Source organism: Trachypithecus francoisi, unplaced genomic scaffold, assembly GCF_009764315.1.
Source record: "Trachypithecus francoisi isolate TF-2019V2 unplaced genomic scaffold, Tfra_2.0 Lachesis_group15, whole genome shotgun sequence".
NCBI lineage: Eukaryota > Metazoa > Chordata > Mammalia > Primates > Cercopithecidae > Trachypithecus > Trachypithecus francoisi.
Window position 1 is genome coordinate 73,105,885 of NW_022681460.1, and position 17,497 is coordinate 73,123,381.

A 17,497-nucleotide genomic window follows, 5' to 3' on the forward strand; every position below is an offset into this window, starting at 1 on the left:
TTTCTGCCTGTACTGTTAGTTAGCCACCCTTTAGACTAATTAGGTTATATGTATCCTTTCTATATTAGCTCGACTGGTACAATTGATCAATTATCACCTACTCAGGGAAAGTCTCCCCTGATCTACAGATTAGGACAGATTTTTATAAGTTCTTATAGAACTAGGGCTTAAATTTGAATATCTTTATTTAAATAATATGTTTCTCCCCCTCTACAGTGTAAGTTCTGTGGGGTGAGGGATTGTGTTTATTTTTACCTCTCCTTGGATCCTCAGCATTTATCAGAATGCCTGTCACACACTAGAAGAATGAATGAATGAATAAAGTAGCATTTAAACTGTGATAGAAAGGATAAGAATTCATTGAGTAAAGATAGGAGGGAAGAACTTTCTAGCCAAAAAAAAGGGCATGTCTAAAGAACCGAGAACAAGAGAATGCTCCCAGAAGTTCAAGAAGAGAACACTTTTGTTGTGATTAAGGAAGAGAGGGCAGAAGGAGCAGGCAGGTGCCAAAACATGGGTTGTTTTTTTTTTTTTTTTTTTTTTTTTTTGAGACGGAGTCTCCCTCTGTCGCCCAGGCTGGAGTGCAGTGGCCCGATCCCAGCTCACTGCAAGCTCCGCCTCCCGGGTTTACGCCATTCTCCTGCCTCAGCCTCCCGAGTAGCTGGGACTACAGGCGCCCGCCACCTCACCCGGCTAGTTTTTTGTATTTTTTAGTAGAGACGGGGATTCACCGTGTTAGCCAGTATGGTCTTGATCTCCTGACCTTGTGATCCGTCCGTCTCAGCCTCCCAAAGTGCTGGGAGTACAGACTTGAGGCACCGCGCCCGGCCCCATGGGTTGATTTTTAATCCATGGTAAGAATTGTAGACTCCATCCTAGTGTGCAAATAGAAAGTCTGTGAAGATATGAAATAAATCTGAAATAGCTCAGATTCAACTGAACCAATCGTTATCAGAAATGATAGTGGCTAGGAGAGGAACAACAGCACTGGCAATGAAAATTAGTCGAAAGATTTAAGAACACTTAGATCAGTGTCTATCAAACTGTTTGAGTCATGAGTGTGGCATGCTGGAGATTGTCATGAGAACTGGTTGTTAAATCTTTAGGTGGTTTGCAAGCTGGTTGGTTGGTAGCTTGAATTCCACCATGGTGGGAGTATTCACACCAAGGATATGGGCAAATGCTACACATCAGGTATTCCCTCCCTTGCCTCCAGAAGAGCTAACTGGTTGTTAAACATTTGTCAGTAACTCACTGGTTACTAGCATTTTAAAACAGTAACAGATGTCAACAGAAGAGAAAATACAGGGCCTTGCATATAATGATGATAAGAATTATTTTGTGAAACTTCTGTTTCAGTTATGTGTGTTTTAGTTTACAGTAAAAGAAATTTGACAGGCACTGATTTAACAAATAGAATTAAGATAACATGGTGATTGATTAGATTTAGGCAGTGAGGGAAACGAGATGAGTTAAGGATTAATCACAGATTCCTGGCTTGATTAGTAGGGTGGAAACAGTTGTCATTTCCCGAGAGAGGGAATGCTATAAGGGAGATTGTTTGAAGGAATGATGAGTTCAGTCTGGACATGTTGAGTTTGAGGTACCTGTAAAATATCCAAGTGGAGATGTTCTGAAGGCAGTCAGTTCTATGGATTTGGACTTTGAAGAAAGGACTTATTTGGCAATACAGGTATCAAGTTCATTGGCAAAATAAAAAAAGATCATGGTTGAAACTATCAGGACAGACTGAGACCCAGGAAGAGTAGGGTCTGAAGGAAGTGGGCCCATGAGAGGTCCTTGGAAAAGGTTAACATTTAAGGGATAAGGTCAAGGAGGATGAGCCTAAAAAGGACATCAAGAAAGATGGGCTAGTCACAGGGAAGCAAAATAGAAAAGTGTGATGTTGTAAAGCCAAGGGAAAAGTGGTTCAAAGATAGACAGCATCTATTAGCACAGGGTCTTCATTGATTATTAGAAAACTGCCTTTCCACCAATAAAGTGGAAGGGAAAACATTTTCAGATTCCAAGTGGTATGTACAACATTCAAATCTACTTTCGATGTTGACTGAGTATAAATGATATATAGTCAGTTTAAAAAATGACATTGTCAAGCTCATAGCTCTTTTTGCTACATGGCCAAATTTCATCCTATTCTGTCATGAGTTGGGGTGGTCACTGGAGCCCTTGAGGAGCACAGTGAGGTCGATATGTCATCCCTTTCTTTTCTAGCTATGCCACTTTTCTATTTTTGAGATTATTTTAAAGAGGATTTAAAAACTTGCTCTATTATTCACATTTAGATGAGAAATTAGGTTGTTTGAGATCTAGGCTATTAGCACCGAAGACACAGACTCATATGCAATAAGAGCTAATTAGCTAACCACACTGAATGCACGTGTGCTAAAGGTTATATGAGCAGCTCTTTGGAGAAGGTATTGTATTACTACCATTTTACAGATGAGGCCACTGAGGCCTAGAGAGATTAAGTGGAGAATCTGAGATACACACTTCAGCAGTTTAGTGTTTAGCCTGGATGCCAGGCTCCTGTACTGCTCTGAAGGCTAGATGGTGATGGATGGGGACAGAGCTCTGGAAAGCTTTTCTTTTAATGTTTTGCTCAGAACCAAAAAATGATCTAAGTATAAAATCTCCCTGTAAAATTTTTTTTTCCCACTGACTATAAAAGTAATTCATGCTCATTATAGAAAATGTGTGAGATACAGAAATGTTGCAAGATGCAAGATAAATCACTGTGGGTGAAGTTTTAACGCAAGACTAAGTGTCTTATAAAATGCAGAGCTCAGAATTTTACAACTTCCCCTGAGGAGGGGGAAAAAACGCTGCAGACATAAAGTAATAAACACTTCCTTCAGAGAAGGCACTGACTTACCTCTTAAGAAACAGTTACATCACATGTGCATTTAACCTACTGGAATTTACTGCACAGCTTGGCAGGCAATGAGCATGTGCCCCAGGGTGGGATAAGATATGGGATGTGCATCAGCTTCTCACCCAGTAGGTTTCTGTGAGCCTCTCATGGTACCTCCAACCTGAAGCCCCTGAAGGACTTTTCAAGGACAGATTTGACTTTTGGCTCAAATGCTGATTTTAGACCTGACCCTCTCTTGAGAGCTAATGGTCTAATTTTAGAACCATTCTATAGGTCCCTTGGACCATTGCCTGAGTATTGATTGCATGGAGACTGCTTCTTGCTCCATTTTTGAAAATCTGAAATTCTGCTGCAGTTTCCTAGAGTTCATGCACTCATTCATTTATTCAATGAATGTTTCTTGAGTCTTCACTCTGTGTCAGGTGGGGTGAGCAGCAGTGGGGATTGTGTGGCTGTGAGGGGGTCACGGTGTGTGTGGGGGTCTGCTGAGATTCCTGATGAACAGCCTGTAGGTCTCAGAAATAGGACAAAGGACATCAGCTTAGATGGAAACAGAGCTCAAAATGGTCTCCTCAGTGAAGTGTATGGTAAAGCCAAAAAATTAATGCGTCCATTCACAGGTAAATATCAAATAGAAGGAGCCAATCCGAAATGATATTGAAATAATCTCTAACTCAGTTACAAGTATCATCGTAGAGGTCTATTTTCGATATTCAGAGGGTTTAACAGTATTTTTCAAGACAATATTCTAAGGCATAATCACAGTTTAATATTCATCAAAGCTGTCCCAATTCTTTTCAGTGGAGCTAACCCAAATGTACAGAATCTGGGAGGCATCTACACATGGGGCAGGCTTACGCATTTGTATCCTGTGAAATTACACAGGGTGTTGTGCTCAGAAGGGGATCACACTTGTTTTAAGGATCTGCTGTCACCATCTTGAAAGTCTTACATCATTTTTGAACAAGAGGCTCCACATTTTTATTTTGCACTAGGCGTCACAAATTTAACTGGTCCTGCCTATGCAGTTATGTCATCTATATTTGGGATCAACTCTGAGCTCATCCACCAATTTGTTAGTTCACCTTGGATACTATCCACTGAGTCTCAGCTTCCCTTTTGGTAAAGTGCTATAAACCATACTGCCTACCTTAGAGATGTGGTCATCAGATAATGTAGTTTTTGGCATAGTCAACTTATGTTAGATCAAAAAAAAAAGCAAACAGAACAAACAAAAACTTTCCACTGCTTCTTCTTATGCAGAAATATATAATATTTTTCTGTACTTCTTACATGCAAGAATGTTTTCAAGGTTACAAGTCCCTCCGCCCATCCCTGGGGAAAGAGGCAAATTGTGAATGCCTCCCAGAATGAATTCCTGTAATGAGGTAATGTGCTTTCTTCCTGATTCTAAATCACAAATATCAGAGTGATTAATCCATAAAGGAGGCCAATAATCCACTTCAGAACATTTTCCTCCAACACATCTCCTGGCACACGTCAGCAGTGATTTTAAGTGATGTGCTTCCATGCAGTCCCACTTTCTAAAGTCTACCTGGTCTTATGGTGATGTTTCCCTGGAGAGAATTCAATTTGAATTCCCCTTAATAACATTCATGACCTGTTTTGCTTAACTGGAATCATTTGGAGCTACTCAAGGCACACAGATGCCAAACATTAAGTAGACACATTGAACATTGTAGGGAACATGTGTTTTTTCAGAAGGGAGGTGGGGAATGTGGTTAGCAAGGCACTGTGACTGCCCAAGCAATCATCAAAACATGGCAGAACTGCTAGCTCTGGAAGGGGAGGAGGAAGAACATCTGAAATTCCACAACAGAAAAATCATAATTTTCCATATTTTGCAGAAATTATCTTCAGCGTCTCTCTCTGGCATCGTTTAAGTCCCTCCTTCCACTAGATGCTTATTTTTAGTACTGCAAACAATGTTCTGATATCCCAGCCATGATAATGTCTTCCTTGATCTCGCTCCCTCCTCGGACTACCAACCTCTCTCTCTCTCATTGAGAGGTGACAATGTGCTAGCAGCCCTCACGCACCCTCAGTGCCTCCTCGGCCTGGGTGTTCACTCTGGTGGCGCTTGAGGAGCCCTTCAGCCCACCGCTGCCCTGTGGGAGCCTCTCTCCGGGCCGGCTGAGGCCAGAGCCTGGCTCCCTCTGTTTGCAGGGAGGTGTGGAGGGAGAGGCGCGGGCGCGAACCGGGGCTGCCTGCGTACTTGCGGGCCAGCGCGAGTTCCAGGTGGGCACGCGCTTGGTGGGCCCCGCGCTGCGAGCTGCCCGCCGGCCCAGCTGGCCAGGGCAGTGAGGGCCTTAGCACCCAGGCCAGCAGCTGTAGAGGGTGCGCCAGGTCCCCCAGCATCACAGGCGCCCAAAATCTCACAGGGCTTCAGCCGCCTCCCCGCCAGACAGGGCTCGGGACCTGCAGCCCGCCATGCCGGAGGCCCCCACCGCCCCCCGCTCCCGCCTGGCCCGAGCCTCCCCGGCCTCCCAGACCACCCTCTGCTGCTCCACAGCGGCGGGTCCCATCCACCGCCCAAGGGCTGAGGAGCCCGGGGGAGCTGCGCGGAAATGGTGGGCAGCTCCCCTTGCAGGCCCTGCCTATGATCCACTAGGTGAAGTCAGCTGGACTCCTGAGTAGGGTGGGGACTTGGAGAACTTTTATGTCTAGCTGGAGGATTGTATATGCACCAATCAGCACTCTGTCTAGCTCGGGGTTTGTGGATGCACCAATCAGCACTCTGTATCTAGCTAGAGGTTTGTAAATGTACCAATCAGCACTCTGTGTCTAGCTAAAGGATTGTAAACTCACCAGTCAGCACTCTGTCAAAACGGACCAATCAACTCTCTGTAAAATGGACCAATCAACTGTCTGTAAAATGGACCAATTAGCTCTCTGTAAAATAATGGACCAATCAGCAGGATGTGGGTGGGGCCAGATAAGGGAATAAAAGCAGGCTGACTGAGCCACCTGCGGCAAGCTACCTAGGTTGCCTTCCCGGTAGTGAAAGCTTTGTTGTTTTGCTCTTTGCAATAAATCTTGCTGCTGTTCACTCTTTGGGTCTGCATTACCCTTATGAACTGCAACACTGACTGTGAAAGTCTGCAGGTTCACTCTTGAAATCAGCAAGACCACGAACGCACCAGAAGGAAGAAACTGGACACATCTGAAGGAACAAACTCTGGACACACCATCTTTAAGAACTGTAATACTCACCGCATGGGTCCGGGACTTCATTCTTGAAGTCAGGAAGACCAAGAACCCACCAATTCTGGACACAGCATCACCAATCTTCTTTAATAAAGAGCAAAATTCCACACCTTTCTGAGCTCCTGCTCTGTGCCAGTGCCTGATGTCAAACTGTAGTAAGCCTATCTCTGTATCATTTGTCACATTTGTCCTCTGGGTGCTGCTTCTACCGCTGCGAAATGTTTCTTACATTTTTTTTTCATTCAACAAATATGTATTAGCGCCTAGAAGGTGTCAGCCCTGTGAATAGAGCAGTCTGTAAAGAAGATGTGGTCCCTGCCTTTGTGACAGAGCTCCCAGTCTACAGCAACACAGACATTAGATGACACTGCAGTATTACACACTCACTTGTGCAAGGGAGGGGTGGAGGTGTCAGGTTTTTTTTCCCAGTTGTGTTGCAGTGTTCCTTTTTAAAGTTGATTTCAATGTTTATCAGAATGAAACCATCAATAGTTCTAAAATGTTTATATTAAAAAAGCAGAAACTCCCTGCCCCACCAACTGCCCTTTAGTTTCCTCTTCATGCCCTGTTCTGCTCCCAGAGGAAGCCACATTCAACTCTTTCAGTGGCTTCTTCCAGATTTCATTTCATTTCAATTTTTTTTTTTTTTTTTAATACAGAGTCTTGCGCTTGTCACCCAGGCTGGACGACAAGTGACCTCGGCTCACTGCAAACCTTGCCTCCCAGGTTCAAGCGATTCTCTGCCTCAGCCTCCTGAATAGCTGGGATTACAGGTCCACACCACACATCTGGCTCATTTTTGTATTTTTAGTAGAGATGGGGTTTCACCATTTTGGCCAGGCTGGTCTTGAACTCCTGGCCTCAAGTGATCCACCCGCCTTGGCCTCCCAAAGTGCTGGGATTACAAGTGTGAGCCACTGTGCCTGGCCTAATTCATTTTTTAAAAATTGAAGTATGATTTATATACAAAAAGGTATACATAACGTACACATGTTGATGAGTTTGCAGGTGAGTATAAGTCCATTGAAACCATCACCATAAACAGTGCCATAAATGTAACCATCACCTGTAAAACCTTTCTCTCTCCGTTTTTTTGGTGATACAAACATTTAACATAAGTTCTACTCAACAAGTTTTAAGTACACACTAGAATATTGTTAATTATGGCTTTTATGTTGTATAGTAGATCTCAAGGAATTACCTTGTATAACTGAAATGTACCCTTTGACTAATACCTCCTTGATTCCCTTCTCAGCCCCAGGTAACCACCATTCTACTCTCTGCTTGTATGTCTTTGGCTATTTTATATTCTTGATATGGCATCATGTAGTCTGGTTTATTTCACTTACAATAATGTTATTTCAGCTGAATCCACATTTTAGCAAATGGAAGGATTTATTCCTTTTTAAGGGCTGAATAAAAATCCATTCTATGTATATACACTTTTTATTTATCACTCATCTCTCATTGGACATTTAGGTTGTTTCCATGTCTTTACCACAGTGAATAATGCTGCAAAAACATGGGAATGCTGATGCCTCTTTGAGACCCTGATTGCAACTCTTTTGGATATATACCTAGAATCCTGGATCATATGGTAGTTCTGTTTTCTACTTTTGAGGATCCTCCATACTGTTTTCCATAGTGGCTGCACCAATTAACATTCCCATCAACAGTGTACAAGAGTTCCCTTTGTCCACATCCTTGCATACACTCATCCTTTTTTTTTTTTAATAATAGCCATTTTAACTTGTGTGAGGTGATATCTTATTGTAGCTTTAATTTGCATTTCCCTAATGATTAGTGAAGGTGAGCACCTTTTTGTATATTTGCTGGCCATATGCGTGTGTCTTTTTTGAAGAAATGCCATTTCAAGTCGTTTGACCATTTTTTTATCAGGTTATTTTTGTTTGTTTTTTTTTTTTTGCAATTGCATTGGATGATTTCCTTAGAGATTTTAGATATTAATTCTTTATCAGATATAATTTACAAATACTTTCTCCCATGCCAGGGGTTGCCTGTTCACTTTGTTGATTGTTTTGCTATGCAGAAGCTTTTTAATTTGATGCAGTCTCATTTGTCTATTACTGCTTTTGTTGCTTGTTTTTGGCATATAATCGTTCATAATAATCCCTTAAAATCTTTTCATTTTATTGCTTCAGTTGTAATGTTTCCTCTTTCATGTCTGATTTTATTTATTTGAGTCTTCTCTTTTTAAAAAGGTAATCTAGCTAGGAGCTTGTTGATATTGTTTATCTTTTCAAAAAAGTCAACCCTTAGCTTAGTTGTTATCTTCTTTTAACAATTATTATTATTTTTCATTTCAATAGTTTTTGAGGAATAGGTGGTATTTAATTACATAGATAAGTTCTTTTGTGGTGATTTCTAAGATTTTGTTGCATCGATCACCCGAGCAGTGCACATTGTACTCAGTGTGTAGTTTTTTATTCCTCACTCCCCTAATACTCTCCCTGGCATCCCCAAAGTCCACTGTATCATTCTTATGCCGTTGTGTCCTCATAGCTTAGCTCCCACTTATGAGTGAGAACATGTGATGTTTGGTTTTCCATTCCTGCGTTACTTCACTTAGAATAATGGTCTACCATTCCATCCAAGTTGCTGTGAATGCCATTATTTCATTCCTTTTTATGGCTGAGTAGTATTCCATGGTATATATATACCAAATTTTCTTTATCCACTTGTTGATTGATGGCATTTAGGCTGGTTTCATATTTTTGCAGTTGTGAATTGTGCTGCTATAAACATGCACGTGCAAGTGTCTTTTTCATACAATGACTTCTTTTCCTCTGGGTAGATACCCAGGAGTGGGATTGCTGGATCAAATGGTAGATCTACTTTTAGTTCTTTAAAGAATCTCCACACGGCTTTCCATAGTGGTTGCACTAGTTTACATTCCCATCAGCAGTGTAAAGGTGTTCGTTTTTCACCACATCCATGCCAACATCTATTATTTTTTATTTTTTGATTATGGCCATTCTTGCAGGAGTAAGGTGATATCACATTTAGTTTTGATTTTCATTTCCCTGATCATTAGTGATGTTGAGCATTTTTTCATATGTTTGTCGGTCATTTGTATATCTTAATTTGAGCATTTGGTATTTATGTCCTTAGCCCAGGTTTTAATGGGATTGTTTTTTTTCTTGCTGATTTCTTTGAGTTTCTTGTAGATTCTGTATATTAGTCCTTTGTCAGATGTATAGATTCTGAAGATTTTCTCCTACTCTGTGGGCTGTCTGTTTACTCTGCTGATTGTTTCTTTTGCTGTACAGAAGATTTTCAGTTTAAGTTCCATCTATTTATCTTCGTTTTTGTTGCATTTGCTTTTGGGTTCTTGGTGATGAAGTCTTTGCCTAAGCCAATATCTAGAAGGATTTTTTTTTTTATGTTATCTTCTAAAATTTTTATGGTTTCAGGTCTTGGAGTTAAGTCTTTGGTCCATCTTGAGTTGATTTCTGTATAAGTTGAGAGATGAGGATCCAGTTTCATTCTTCTACATGTAGCTTGCCAATTATCCCAGCACCATTTGTTGAATAGGATGCTCTTTCCCCCCTTTGTGTTTTTGTTTGCTTTATCGAAGATCAGTGGCTGTAAGTATTTGGCTTTATTTCTGGGATCTCCATTCTCTTCCATTGGTCCATGTGCCTATTTTTATACCAGTACTATGTTGTTTTGGTGACTATGGCCTTACAGTATAGTTTGAAGTCTGGTAATGTGATGCCTCCAGATTGGTTCTTTTTGCTTAGTCTTGCGTTTTTTGGTTTCATATGAATTTTAGGATTGTATTTTCTAATTCTGTGAATAACGATGATGGTATTTTGATGGAAATTGCATTGAATTTGTAGATTGCTTTTGGCAGTATGGTCATTTTCACAATATTGATTCTACCTATCCATGAGCATGGGATGTGTTTCCATTTGTTTTTGTAGTCTATAATTTCTTTCAGCAGTGTTTTGGAGTTTTCCTTGTAGATGTCTTTCACCTCCTTGGTTAGTTATATTTCTAAGTATTTTATTTTATTTTTTTTGCAGCTATTGTAAAAGGGGTTGAGTTCTTGATTTGATTCTCAGCTTGGTCACTGTTGGTGTATAGCAAAGCTACTGATTTGTGTAGATTGATTTTGTATCCCGAAACTTCGCTGAGTTTATTAGTTTATTAGTTCTAGGAGCTTTCTGGAGGAGTCTTTAGGGTTTTCTAGGTATACGATCATATCATCAGCAAACAGTGACAGTTGGGCTTCCTCTATACCAGTTTGGATGCCCTTTACTTCTTTCTCTTGTCTGATTTCTCTGGCTAGGACTTCCAGTATTATGTTGACTAGAAGTAGTGAGAGTGGGCATCCTTGTCTTGTTCCAGTTCTCAGAGGGAATGCTTGCAACTTTTCCCTGTTTGGTATTATATTGGCTGTGGGTTTGTTGTAGATGGCTTTATTACATTAAGGTATGTCCCTTCAATGCCGACTTTGCTGAGGGTTTTAATCACAAAGCGATGCTGGATTTTGTCAAATGCTTTTTCTTCATCTATTGAGATGATCATGTGATTTTTGTTTTTAAGTCTGTTTATGTGGGGTATCACATTTATTGACGTGTGTACGTTAAACCATCCCGGCATCCCTGGTATAAAACCCACTTGATGATGGTGTATTATTTTTTTCATATGCTGTTGGATTTGGTTAGCTAGTATTTTATTGAGGATTTTTGCTTCTATGTTCATCAGGGATATTGGTCTGTAGTTTTCTTTTTTTGTTGTTATGTCCTTTCCTGGTTTTGGTACTAGGGTCATACTGGCTTCACAGAATGACTTAGGGAGGACTCCCTCTTTCTCTACTTTTTTGAATAGCATCAATAGGAATGGTACTAATTATTCTTTGAATGTCTGATAGAATTCAGCTGTGAACCCACCTGGTCCTGGACTTTTTTTTGGTTGGCAGTTTAAAAATTACCATTTCCGTCTCACTGCTTGTTACTGGTCTGTTCAGCATTTCTATTTCTTCCTAGTTTAATCTAGGAGGGTTGTATATTTCCAGAAATTTATCCATCTCCTCTAGGTTTTCTAATTTGTGTGCATAACAGTATTCATAGTGGCCTTGAATGAACTCTTGTATTTCTGTGGTATCAGTTGTAATATCTCCCGTTTCTTTTCTAATTGAGCTTATTCAGATCTTCCCTATTCTTTTCTTGGTTAATCTCGCTAATGGTATATCAACTTTATTTATCTTTTCAAAGAACCAGCTTTTTGTTTCATTTATCTTTTGTATTTTTTGTTTGTTTGTTTCAATCTCATTTAGTTCAGCTCTGACCTTGGTTACTTCTTTTCTTGTGCCGGGTTTGGGTTTGGTTTGTTCTTCTTTCTCTAGTTCCTTGAGGTGTGGTCTTAGATTGTCTCTTTGTGCTCGTTCAGAGTTTTTGATGTAGGCATTTAATACTATGAACTTTCCTCTTAGCACTGCTTTTGCTGTATCGCCTTTTGCTGTCACAGATTAACAGCAGATTTCTCAGCAGAAACTTTACAAGCTAGAAGGGATTGGTGTCATATCTTTAGCCTCCTTAAACAAAACAATTATCAGCCAAAAATTTTGTTTCCAGTGAAACTAAGTTTCATAAGTGAAACTCCCTATGGGAGAAATTGTGGGCAAAGGGGATCTTTCTTGGTACTGTGCGGTGGTAGATTAGGGGAAGCGTAAATCTGATAGAGTGAAACTACTCATTTTATCCTTTTAAATGCAGCTTTTCTCAGACATTTTGCACCATTGGTGTGCTGCAACCTTTTTCTTGGCAATCTTGTTCATGAATAGTTGCTTAATCAGTGTTTTTTTTGGAGGTAATGGCCAAGACTGGAGACTTCCTATTCTGCCATCTTGCTGATGTCAGCCTCTTTCTGGGTTTTATACCCATATGTCTTAACAATATCTATATACTGCTATTTCTTGATTTATCAATTTTATATATCATCTGATTTCCTAAAATAAAAGATATGGCTTCAGTCCTCTTACAATCCCTCCCCTCTTTTTTCCCCCTATATTTTATCAACTAAGTTTAGTTTTATCATATTTTGAGAAACTAAATCAGTATTCAGTATTTATGATTATTATGATTATGCAAACTTTGCTCATGGCTGAGTCAAGTGGATTATTATTGTTTTCTCATGCCTTTGGTGTTGTATCTAAGAATTTTATGTCAACTCAAATTCCCTATATTTTCTTCTAGAATTTTTATAAGTGTTGACTTTTACATTTAAGTCTATGATCCATTTTGGGTTAAATTTTGTGAAAGGTGTAAGATTTATGTCTTGATTCAGCTTTTGACCACATGGACTTCCAATTGCTACAGTGTCATTTGTTAAAAAGATGTCCTTTCTCTCTTGAATTGCCTTTGCTCCTTTGTCAAATATCAGTTGCCTACATTTGTGAGAGTCTATTTCTAGCTCTTTATTTTGTTCCACTGGTCTATGTGTTTATTCTTTTGCCAACTCCACAATGTCTTGATTATTGTAGCTTTATAGTAAGTTTTGAAGTCAGGTAGTGCCAGTTCTCCTACTTTGTTCTTCTTCAACATTGCACTGGCTGTTTTGGGCCTTTTGACTTTCAACATAAACTTTAGAATCAGTTTTTGCTATCTACAAAATAACTTACTGGGATTTTTGGTTAGGCTTACATTAAACCCATTTCCCATTTGCCCCGAGAATACGTGCCGGCAGTGCTTGCAGCTGTAGCATTTACCCCGAGATACTTTTGCCACGAAATATCTCCCTTTTATTATTATTTTTTGCATTACTTTAGTATATCAACTTTGGAAACAAAAGACATCATTCTATTTATAGCATTCTGCATTCTGTTTTTAGTAGTGGTATTTCCACTTAGAAAATATAGTAATTCACAGTCACTGAAAATGTAAAATTCTAGAAAATGTGGCATTCCTACACATGATATTAACATCATTCTCCAACAGTTGTTGGCCGAAGATTCATTTGACAAATCCAGTTTTTCCAAAATAGATGATTCTGATGATTCAGACAATTCTGATGTTAGCTTTGTTTAGAAGTAACTCCAAGAACAGTTTTTATATGTTATTTTCACATTGAAAATCAATCAGATTTGCTTTGTCCTCAAAGAGTGTGTTTATGTAAAATTAAATGAGTGCTGGTAGTGAGTTGCACTTTTTTTTTTTTTCTAAATGTCAGTTCTCCTCCAGCTTAAATCTATAGATTAAGATTTTGGGTATTGCCATGCATGAACACAGAATATTGTTCTACTTATTCACATCTACTTTCTTTTGTGAGAGTTCTATAGTTTATTGCATATAGATCCTGTGTCTATTTTATTACATATTATCTAAGTATTTAATTTTTGGTGCTATTGTAAATGGTATTGTTCACATTTCAAATTCTAACTCTTTACTGTAGTTATAGGAAAGCAATTGATTTCTGCATATTAACATTGTATTCTTCAATATTTTTATAATTACTTACAAGTTTCAGAAATTTTTGTTGTTAATTCTTTGGGAATGTCTGTATAGATAATCATGTCATCTGTAAATAAACACAGTTCTTTTTCCTCTCTTTCTCTCTTTCTTACAGGGTCTCACTCTTTCACCCAGGCTGGAGTGCAGTACTAGGATCATAGCTCAACTCCTGGGCTCAAGTGATCCTCCCGCCTCAGTCTCCTGAGTAGCTGGGACTACAGCCATGGGCTACCTCACTCAGCTACTTAAACATTTTTCTTCTCTCTCTCTTTTTTTTTTTAGAGATGGAGTCCTGCTTTGTTGCCCAGGCTCATCTTGAACTCCTGCAGTTTTGGCCTTCTAAAGTGCCGGGATTACAGTTGTGAACCACTGTGCCCAGCCTAGTTTTTTTCTTTCTTCCCAATTTGTATTTACATTTTATTTTCTCTACTTGTCTTATTGCAATAAGTAGGATTTCCTATATGATACTGAATAGGAGTTGTGAGAGGGAATATCCTTGCCTTGTTCCCAGTCCTAGGAGATAAGTATCCAGCTTCTTACTTTAAATATGTTATCTGTAGGGCTTTTTAATTTTAATTTTCAATTAATTTTTTTAGTTTTTAATTTTTGTGGGTTTGTAGTAGGTGTATATATTTATGGGTTACATGAGATATTTGGATACAGGCATACAATATGTAATAACCATATCAGGGTAAATGGGGTATCCATCATCTCAAGCATTTATCCTTTGTGTTGCAAACATTCCAATTATACTCTTTTAGTTATCTTTAAATGTTATTGGCTGTGATTACCCTTTTATTGATCTCAAATACTAGATCTTATACATTCTTTTTATTGTTGTACCCTTTAATCATCCCCACTTACCCTCATTGTCACCATTAACTTTTCATGCCTCTGGTAACCATCCTTCCACTATCTATCTCCATAAGTTCAACTGTTTTCCTATTTAGTATCCACAAATAAGTGAGAACATGTGAAGTTTGTCTTTCTGTGCCTGGCTTATTTCACTTAACATAATCACTTCCGGGTCCATCCATGTTGTTGCAAATGGCAGAACCTCCTTTTCATGGCTGAGTAGTACACCATTGTGTATATGTACCACATTTTTCTTTATCCATTCATCTGTTTTTTGACACTTAGATTGTTTCCAAATCTTGGCTATTGTGAATAGTGTTGCAATAAACATGGGAGTGCAGATGTCTCTTCAATATACTGATTTCCTTTCTTTTGGGGTCCCTAGCAGTGGGATTCCTGGATCATATGGTAGATCTATTCAGTTTTTTGAAGAGCCTCCAAACTGTTTTTCATAGTGGTTGTACTAATTTACATTCCCATCAACAGCGAACAAGGGTTCCCTTTTCTCCACATCCTCCCCAACATTTGTTATTGCCTGTCTTTGGATAAAAGCCATTTTTACTGGGTTGAGATGGTATCTCACTGTAGTTTTGATTTGCACTTCTCTAATTATCACTGATGTTGAACACCTTTTTCTATACTGGTTAGCCACTTGTATGTCTTCTTTTGAAGTCTATTCAGATTTTTTGCCAATTTTTGAATCAGATTATTTGTTTTTTTTTTTTTTCCTATAGAATTGTTTGAGCTCCTTGTATATTCTAGTTATTAATCCCTTGTCAGACAGGTAATTTTCAAGCATTTTTTTTTTCCCAATCTGTGGGTTGTCTCTTCACTTTATTGTTTCCTTTGTTGTGCAGAAGGTTTTTAACTTGATGTAACCGCATTTGTCCATTTTTTGCTTTGGTTGCTTGTGCTTGTGGGGTATCTCAAGAAATCTTTGCCTGGTCCCATGTCCTGGAGAATTTCCCCAATGTTTTCTCGTAGTGGTTTCATAGTTTGAGGTCTTAGATTTAAGTCTTTAATACATTTTGATTTGATTTTTCTATGTAGCAAGAGATAGTGGTCTAGTTTCTATCTTGTATATATGGATATCCAGTTTTCCCAGCAACATTTATTGAAGAGACTGTCCTTTCCCTAATGTGTGTGTTTGGCACCTTTGTCAAAAATGAGTTTATTGCAGTTCTTTGGATTTGTTTCTGGGTTCTCTCTTCTGTTTCATTGATCTGTGTCAGCTTTTATGCCAGTACCACGCTGTTTTCATTAATATATCTCTGTAGTATAATTTGAAGTCATGTAATGTGATTGTTTCAATTCTGCTCTTTTTGCTCAGGATAGCTTTGGCTATTCTGGGTCTTTTGTAGTTCCATATAAATTTTAGCATTTTTTTTTTCTATTTCTGTGAAGAATGCCGTTGGTATTTTGATAGGGATTGAATTGAATCTGTAAATTGCTTTAGGTAATATGAACATTTTAACAATATTTATTCTTCTAATCCATGACCATGGAATATCCTTCCTTTTTTGCATGTCATCTTTGATTTCTTTCACCATGTTTTATAGTTTTCATTGTAGAGCTCTTTCACGTCTTTGTTAAGTTGATTACTAGTTATTTAATTTTACTTGTGGCTATTGTAAAAGGGGGTTACTTTTTGACTTCTTTTTCAGATTCTTCAATGTTGGCATATTGAAATGCTATGGATTTTTTTTATGTTGATTTTGTATCCTGCAACTTTACTGAATTTGTTTATCACTTCTAACAGTTTTTTGGTGGAGTTTTTAGGTTTTTCCAAACATAAGATCATACAAACAAGGATAATTTGACTTCTTCCTTTCCAATTTGGATGTTCTCTATTTCTCTCTCTTGTTTGATTGCTCTAGCTAGGACTTCCAGCTACATATTTTTAATAGATGTTCTTTATCAACTTGAAGAAGTTCTCTTCTATTTATACTCTTCTGAAAGTTTTTTTTCCTTTAAATCACAAGTGGATGTTGGATTTTATCAAAGTCTTCTTGTGCATCTTTTAGTATGATCATATGATTCTTCTTTAACTTACTGCTGTTGTGGATTATATCAATTGGTATTTGAATTTTGACCATTCTTGCATGCCTACAACACTTTCCACTTGGTTTTGGTGATTAATTCTTTTAAATCTATTTTATTTTAAAATTGATACACGATATTTGTACATATTTATGAGGTACAGGCAATATTTTGTTATATGCATAGACTGTGTGCATATACTTGATGCATGATCAAGTCAGGGTATTTGGGGGTCTCCATCATCTTGAGTATTTATCATTTCCATGTGTTGAGAAAATTTCAAATCCTCTCATCCAGCTATTTTGGAATAATTGTTTTTATACATTGTTCAATTTGATTTGCAAACATTTTTGAGGATTTTTTGTATCTATGTTCATGAGAGATACGTGTCTGTAAGTTCTCTTTCTTGTAATGTCTTTCTCTAGTTGTTTTGTTATTAAGGCAATGGCTGGCCACAGAGAATGAGTTAGTAGGTATTCGCTCTGCTTCTATTATCTGAAAGAAATTGTGAGGCCGGGCGCGGTGGCTCAAGCCTGTAATCCCAGCACCTTGGGAGGCCGAGGCGGGCGGATCACGAGGTCAGGAGATCGAGACCATCCTGGCTAACACGGTGAAACCCCGTCTCTGCTAAAAAAAATACAAAAAACTAGCCGGGCGAGGTGGTGGGCGCCTGTAGTCCCAGCTACTCCGCAGGCTGAGGCAGGAGAATGGCGGGAACCCGGGAGGCGGAGCTTGCAGTGAGCTGAGATCTGGCCACTGCACTCCAGCCTGGGAGGCAGAGCGAGACTCCGTCTCAAAAAAAAAAAAAAGAAATTGTGAAGAATTGGTATGATTTCTTCCTTAAATGTTTGGTAGGATTTGCTAGTGAAGCCATCTGGGCCTAGTGTTTTCTGTTTTAAAAGGTTAGTAATTATTCATTCAATTTCTCTAATAGAGATAGGTCTATTAGGATTATCTTTCTCTTTGCATGAGTTTTGGTGATTGTTTCTTTCCAGGAATTGAT

The 17,497-nt window shown here is 38.8% G+C and overlaps 1 protein-coding gene across 5 annotated transcripts in view; it reads right to left on the minus strand.

The window, feature by feature from the left end:
* The window catches only part of AIG1 (androgen induced 1), a 293,027-nt gene that overhangs the window by 13,719 nt on the left and 261,811 nt on the right, over positions 1-17,497 (minus strand). The gene's annotated exons all lie outside the window — the stretch shown is intronic.